Genomic DNA, 7025 nt, shown 5'->3' with positions numbered 1-7025 from the left:
ATTTTTTTTTCCTTTTTTATTCTATATTTCAGGCATAAAAGATTAAATTTTTATTAACACAGTTTAGATTAATGGTGTTATGCTAGGAGGTAAAACAAAAATGTATTGCCAATATGACTTGTAGTCATGTATTGTTCTTAGTTGAATGGACGGAATTTGTTGACAGGAGTTCCTGGTTACCAGAGTTCTGAGGGTTGCAAATGCCAGAATAACTTAGAGAAAGCTCCTCCCACTCTTCTCCTAGAATTTAAAGGAGGACCCACAAGATTCTCCTTGCACCAGTCCTGAGCTTATGGAACCAGGTCAAAATGGTGGTTTCTGGTGCAACTCAAAACAGTGTTCAATGTGAGGGAATAGAAGCAGCAGTTTTCTTCTGAGCCAAACTCTCTGTAAAATATGACAGAGCATTTGGTTGAGGGTGATGACTGCTGGGCTACTTGAGCCTAAAAATTTATCCTACTTCTGAGCTCAACTGTAAGGAATGAGGTTAAATCATAAGGTGTCACAGTAACTGATAACAAATGTTATTGAGAAAAGTTGCAAAAGGTAGACAGACTAAAATAGTTCAAACAAAAAAGCCTAGTGATGTAATTCAAGGACTGTGTTAAGATAATGTCTGATAGACAAGAGACGTGTGGAACCAGAAATAAGTGAATCAAAATTGGTGTCAAAAACGGGGCCTAATTGGTGGACGACAAAATGAGGGGATGGGTTAGTCTGTCCATTACTTCCTTTTGGGGTCCTTTAAAAAATAGACTTTGGGGTGGGGGTGGAATTGGCTACTGGAGTGATCTTTACCATCATGGCCGCTACCTACACTCTCCTGGGACACTGGGCCTTCGTCGTCCTAATCCTGAGAGATGTCCTGATCAGACCAGGCCAGAGCGAGACCGACCTAGGCCAGGTCTAAACTAAGAGTTTGTTAGTTTTAGCAGCATTAAATCGAATTAACCTTGCACCCGTCCCCACAATGAAGCTATTTTTTTCGACATAAAGGGCTCTTAATACCGATTTCTGTACTCCTCCCCAATGAGGGGATTAGCACTGAAATCGACATCGCTGTTTTGAATTAGGGTTAGTGTGGACTCAATTCAAAGGTATTGGCCTCCGGGAGCTATCCCACAGTGCTCCATTGTGACCACTCTGGACAGCACTCTGAACTCGGATGCACTGGCCAAGTGTACAGGAAAAGCCCTGGGAACTTTTGAATCTCATTTCCTTTTTAGCCAGGTGAGCTCATACAGCACAGGTGACTATGCAGTCCCAGAATCGAAAAAGAGCTCAAGCATGGACCGAACAGGAGGTACTGGATCTGATCGCTGTATGGGGAGAGGAATCCATGCTATCAGAACTACTTTCCAAAAGATGAAATACCAAAATATTTCAAAAAATCTCCGAGGCCATGAGGAACAGAGGCTACAGCAAGGACACAACACAGTGCCGTGTGAAACTTAAGGAACTCAGACAAGCGTACCAGAAAACCAAAGAAACAAATGGATGCTCTGGGACAGAGCCTCAGACATGCCACTTCTACGCTGAGCTGCATGCAATTCTAGGAGGGGCCACGACTACTACCCCACCCCTGTCCGGGGACTTCGATGATGGGGTACTCTCCTCCATGCCTGAGGATTTTGCGGACTGGGAAGATGAGGAGGATGAGCTTGAGGAGAGCACACAGCACACTCTTCTCCCCAACAGCCAGGATCTTTTTATCACCCTGACTGAAATACCCTCCCAACCCAACCAAGCTGGAGAAGGGACCTCTGGTGAGTGTACCTTTTAAAATATAATACATGTTATAAAAGCAAGCGTTTTTTAATGATTAAGTAGCCCTGAGGACTTGGGATGCATTCGTGGCCAGTGCAGCTACTGGAAAAATCTGTTAACAGGTCTGGGGATGAAGCAAAACTCCTCCAGGGACATCTCCATGAAGCTCTCCTGTAGGTACTCTGAAAGCCTTTTCAGAAGGTTTCTGGGGTAAGCAACCTTATTCCGTTCTCCATGGTAGGGCACTTTACCACCCCATGCTAGTAGCAAGTAATCTGGTATCATTGCATGACAAAGCCTGGCAGCGTATGGTCCCAATGTTTGCTGGCATTCAAGCAACATCCGTTCTTTATCTCTCTGTGTTATCCTCAGGAGAGTGATACCGTTCATAGTAACCTGGTTGAAAAAGGGGAATTTAATTAAGGGGACATTCAGAGGTGGCTGTTTCTACTGTGCTGTTTGCCTTTGGCTGAAAAGAAATCCTCCCTGCAGTTAGCCACGTGAGGTGCGGGGGGTGGGCATTGGTGCTGAGCTGTTTGCGTTTGACTAGCAGGGATCTTCCCTGATACCAGCCACGCAGTGGGGTGAAGGATAAAGTGATCACCCCCAGAGAATTGGATGGGGTGGGGGGGTTAGTTTGTTTTCTGCTGCTGCACATTAACAGGAAAACTGCAGCACTAAATGGCCAACTCAACGTGCTTTGCTTGGTATGGGAGAGGAGGGCGCTGCTGTTATGAAGGTTGCAGAAGCCGAAAGACTATGGCTTACCATAGCTGCCTGCAAGCTGAATTCTGTTGCCTGGCACTGTGTGTGTGATCTCTAACACCAAAGCTCCAGCCACTCAATATAAGATGCAAAATGTGACCTTGTACCAAAATCACATGTGCTATGTAATGTGAATAGTGTTGTTCACTGTGAAAGAGTATAGCCATTGTTCTGTAAAATGTGTTTTCACTCCCTTTTTTTCCTCCAGCAGCTGCAAATGTTTCAAGCCTCCCTCCTCCGTCCCAAAGGCTATCTCAGATAAGGCGGCGAAAAAAACGCATGCGCAATGAAATGTTATCTGAGCTCATGCAGTTGTCCGGCATTGACAGAACTCAGCGGAATGTGTGGAGGGAAACAATAGCAGAGTACAGGAAAGTGGCTTATGAACGTGAGGAGAGGTGGCGGCAGAAAGATCAGAGGAGGCATGAGGCAACGCTGGGGCTACTGCGGGATCAAACGGACATGCTCTGGCGTCTGGTGGAGGTTCATAAATGGCAGCAGGATCACAGACTGCCCCAGCCCCTGTTTAACCGCCCTCCCTCCTCCCCAAGTTCCATCGCCTCCTCACCCAGACGCCCAAGAGTGTGGGAGGGGGGAGGCTCCGGGCACCCAACCACTCCACCCCAGTGGACAGCCCAAGCAACAGAAAGCTGTCATTCAACAAGTTTTGAAGTGGCCTTTTCCTTCTCTCCTACCCTCCTCCCACACCCCACCCAGGCTACCTTGTGAGTTATCTCCCTATTTTTACAATCAATTAATAAAGAATACATGTTTTAAAATAATAATGACTTTATTTCCTTTGCAAGCAGGCTGTGATCAAAGGGGGGAGGGCGAGTGGTTTACAGGGAATTTAGAGGCAACCAAGGGGGGTGGGTTTTCATCAAGGAGAAACCAACAGAAGTGTCACACAGTACCCTGGCCAATCATGAAACTGGTTTTCAAAGCTTCTCTGATGCGCAGCACTTCCTGCTGTGCTCTTCTAACCACCCTGGTGTCTGGCTGCACGTATACAGTGGCCAGGCGATTTGTCTCAATCTCCCACCCCACCATAAACATCTCCCCCTTACTTTCAGAGAGATTGTGGAGCACACAGCAAGCAGCAATAACAATGGGAGTATTGGTTTCGCTGAGGTCTGAGCAAGTCAGGAAACTGTGCCAGCGACCCTTTAAACGTCCAAATGCACATTCTACCACCATTCTGCATTTGCTCAGCCTATAGTTGAACAGCTCCTTACTACTGTCCAGGGTGCCTGTGTACGGCTTCATGAGCCAGGGCATTAAGGGGTAGGTTGGGTCCCCAAGGATAACTATAGACATTTCAACATCCCCAACAGTTATTTTCTGGTCTGGGAAGCAAATCCCTTCCTGCAGCTGTTTAAACAGACCAGAGTTCCTGAAGACGTGAGCGTCATGAACCTTTCCTGGCCATCCCACGTTAATGTTGGTGAATCATCCCTTGTGATTCACCAGTGCATGCAGCACCATTGAAAAGTACCCCTTGCGGTTTATGTACTGGCTGCCCTGGTGGTTCCGTCCAAGATAGGGATATGCATTCCGTCTATAGCCCCACCACAGTTAGCGAATCCCATTGCAGCAAAGCCATCTACTATGACCTGCACATTTCCCAGAGTCACTACCTTTTATAGCAGCAGCTCAATGATTGCGTTGGCTACTTGCATCACAGCAACCCCTACAGGAGATTTGTGCACTTCAAATTGATTACCAACTGACCGGTAGCTGTCTGGCATTGCAAGCTTCCACAGGGCTATTGCCACTCGCTTGTGAACTGTGCAGGCTGCTCTCATCTTGGTATTCTTGTGTTTCAGGGCAGGGGAAAGCAAGTCACAAAGTTCCATGAAAGTGCCCTTACGCATGCAAGAGTTTCGAAGCCACTGGAAATCATCTCAAACCTGCAACACTATGCCATCCCACCAGTCTGTGTTGTTTCCCAGGCTCAGAATCAGCGATCCACCTCATGAGCCCACCCCGTAACACCCTGATCTCCAAATTGCCAGGGACCGCGGTTTTAGAGAAATCTGTGTTCATGTCCTCATCACCGTGCTGCCGTTGTCTCCTCACCTGGTTTTTCAGGTGCTGGTTCTGCATAAACTGCACGATAATGCGTGAGGTGTTTACAATGATCATAACTGCTGCAGTGAGCTGAATGGGCTCCATGCTTGCCGTGCTATGGCATCTGCTCAGGCAATCCAGGGAAAAGGGCGCAAAATGATTGTCTGCCGTTGCTTTCATGGAGGGAGGGAGGGTTGACTGACATTTACCCATAACCACCCGTGACAAATTTTTGGCTCCATCAGGCATTGGGAGCTCAGCCCAGAATTCCAGTGGGCAGTGGGGACTGTGGGATAGCTACCCCCGGTGCACTGCTTGGAATGTTGATGCTTGGCACAGTACTGTGGATGCACACCGCCAAATTAATGTGCTTAGTGTGGATGCATGCACTCGACTTTATACAATCTGTTCCCAAAAATCAACTTCTGTAAAATCGGAGTCCTTTCGTAGTGTAGTCATGGCCCTAGATGACACTACCATGTCTACTGGGTCTGGTTGACTCCCAGTCTTTCTCTCTCTCCTAGCCCTGACATGTTCATGACCTTATTCCTTCTCTTTCCTACCCCTCTTCTCTTTCCTGCTGTTTAGTAAAAGTCCAGCTTAGCTGACCAAGACTGTATATTTTGCAACTCTGATGTAAGCCTGTGACCAGGAAGAAGAAACTCAAAGCAATGCCTCAAAGAACCCAATGCTGGTATAAGTTTTCCAGGTCTCCGAGTGGCGGCTGAGAACGTGTGCTCTGCTTGTGTTTCCCCAGCAGCAAGATTGCAAGTGAGCATCCTCACTGGAGACAGAAGCTGCATTTTCTATCTTTTCTCTCCCCTTTTGTGTGTGTTTCTCTGGAATTGCTAGGAATTGCTAGGAAATGAAACTTAACAATGAAACTTAACAACAGCAACAATGATGTCTCCAGCCTAGCTCTACTAACTTCTCTTTACCCCCAAAAGCACAGTTATTGCTATCTGTGATGCCATCTAAAAGACTGTTAAACAAGGGGTGGGAGGGTTCCTTCTCAAAACTCTCCATCTAAAGAGGGCGGGAATAAGGGATGTTAAAATGAAAACCTTACCTTTCATTTCAAACGCTTTAACTGTTTGTCCTTTTCGGTATCTTTTTAATGGTGTGTTTGTAATACTAAGAAGGCTAAGGTCTCTGTATTACCAAACCTCAGTATACTTGTTTAAAACTGTTTAATGTTGGACAATGACTCGGATATGTTAGTACCTTTGACCCATATATTCCATCTAAATTAATATAACAAGACTCAGTCCCAGAATTATTGGAGAAAGTACAAAGGATAATTGCATGGACAAGTCTCTACAACCATTGCGAAAGATCTGTGTATGCTTCACAGTAAGTGCTAACTGGCTTTAGGTTTAGCTTTGATGTGGGAATTATATTTGAATTTCAGCCTGGTTGTGCTAATGTAATAGTGCCAGGTGAGATTTATCCCGGGTATGTTTAGAATTTCATTAGAAGTAATTCATTTTGTCCTATGGGCACAAACTAGCTACTGACTAACCTGAACTTTTTCTTTTAATCCATGTGCTAGGGCTAGTCTGCTGAAAGCAAAGATAATGCCTTCACTCTCCAGTGATACCACCTCATCCTTCTCTTTCTTTTGTTATCCTTTTCCAATTTATGGGGCTGATCTTCCACTTGGGGGAGTCAATGTCAAAGGTCCCATCAATAGTGCAGGATCAGGTCCTTTCAGTCTTCTTTCATGCTGACTCATGCCTGGAACAAATTGCTTATAAAAGTGTACCAGTCTCCCGCTCCATTAATCCTTCCTGAAAACACATGAACACTAGCATATATCACTGTAATGTCATCAAAACTAATATAGTGTGTGTATATATGAAATATTAAATAAATGTTTTAATTATTTTCTGAGTTCTCTAGTCTTGTCTGATTTTTGGAAATACATTTTGGGCACCAATCCTGCAATTGACTGTTTATGGGTAGACTGTTAATTGAAGGATTGGGTGTTTGGATTGTAAACTACTCATCCTGCAAACACTTACTCATGCTCAAATTTAAATTTATGCCTAAGGCTTTATAGGACTGGGGCCCATGTTTTGTTTGCACTTTGTACAGCAGGAAGCATACAGTCAGTGTTTCACTAATAATAAATTATCCCCAAAATGTAGTCAGATTTCAATTAAGATACATTTGTTGGAATCATTGTTAAATATATATGGCTTGCTGAATCCTATTTTATAGCATTTACTAGAAACTATCTCATAATTTTATAAATTAAAATACTCAAGATGAGTTCTAAATACAAATATTTTAAGTTAAATAAAAAAATCTGCCTAAATTGTCAGTAGCCTTATTTATAAGAAAGCAATAAACCTAAAATGAAGTAAGAAAAAAAAATTAAAGTCAAGCAAGAGAGCATGTTCTCTCTTTTGCATATTCTA

The sequence above is a fragment of the Dermochelys coriacea genome, chromosome 1 (assembly GCF_009764565.3).
Source record: "Dermochelys coriacea isolate rDerCor1 chromosome 1, rDerCor1.pri.v4, whole genome shotgun sequence".
NCBI lineage: Eukaryota > Metazoa > Chordata > Testudines > Dermochelyidae > Dermochelys > Dermochelys coriacea.
Note: the sequence above shows the minus strand (reverse complement) of the source record.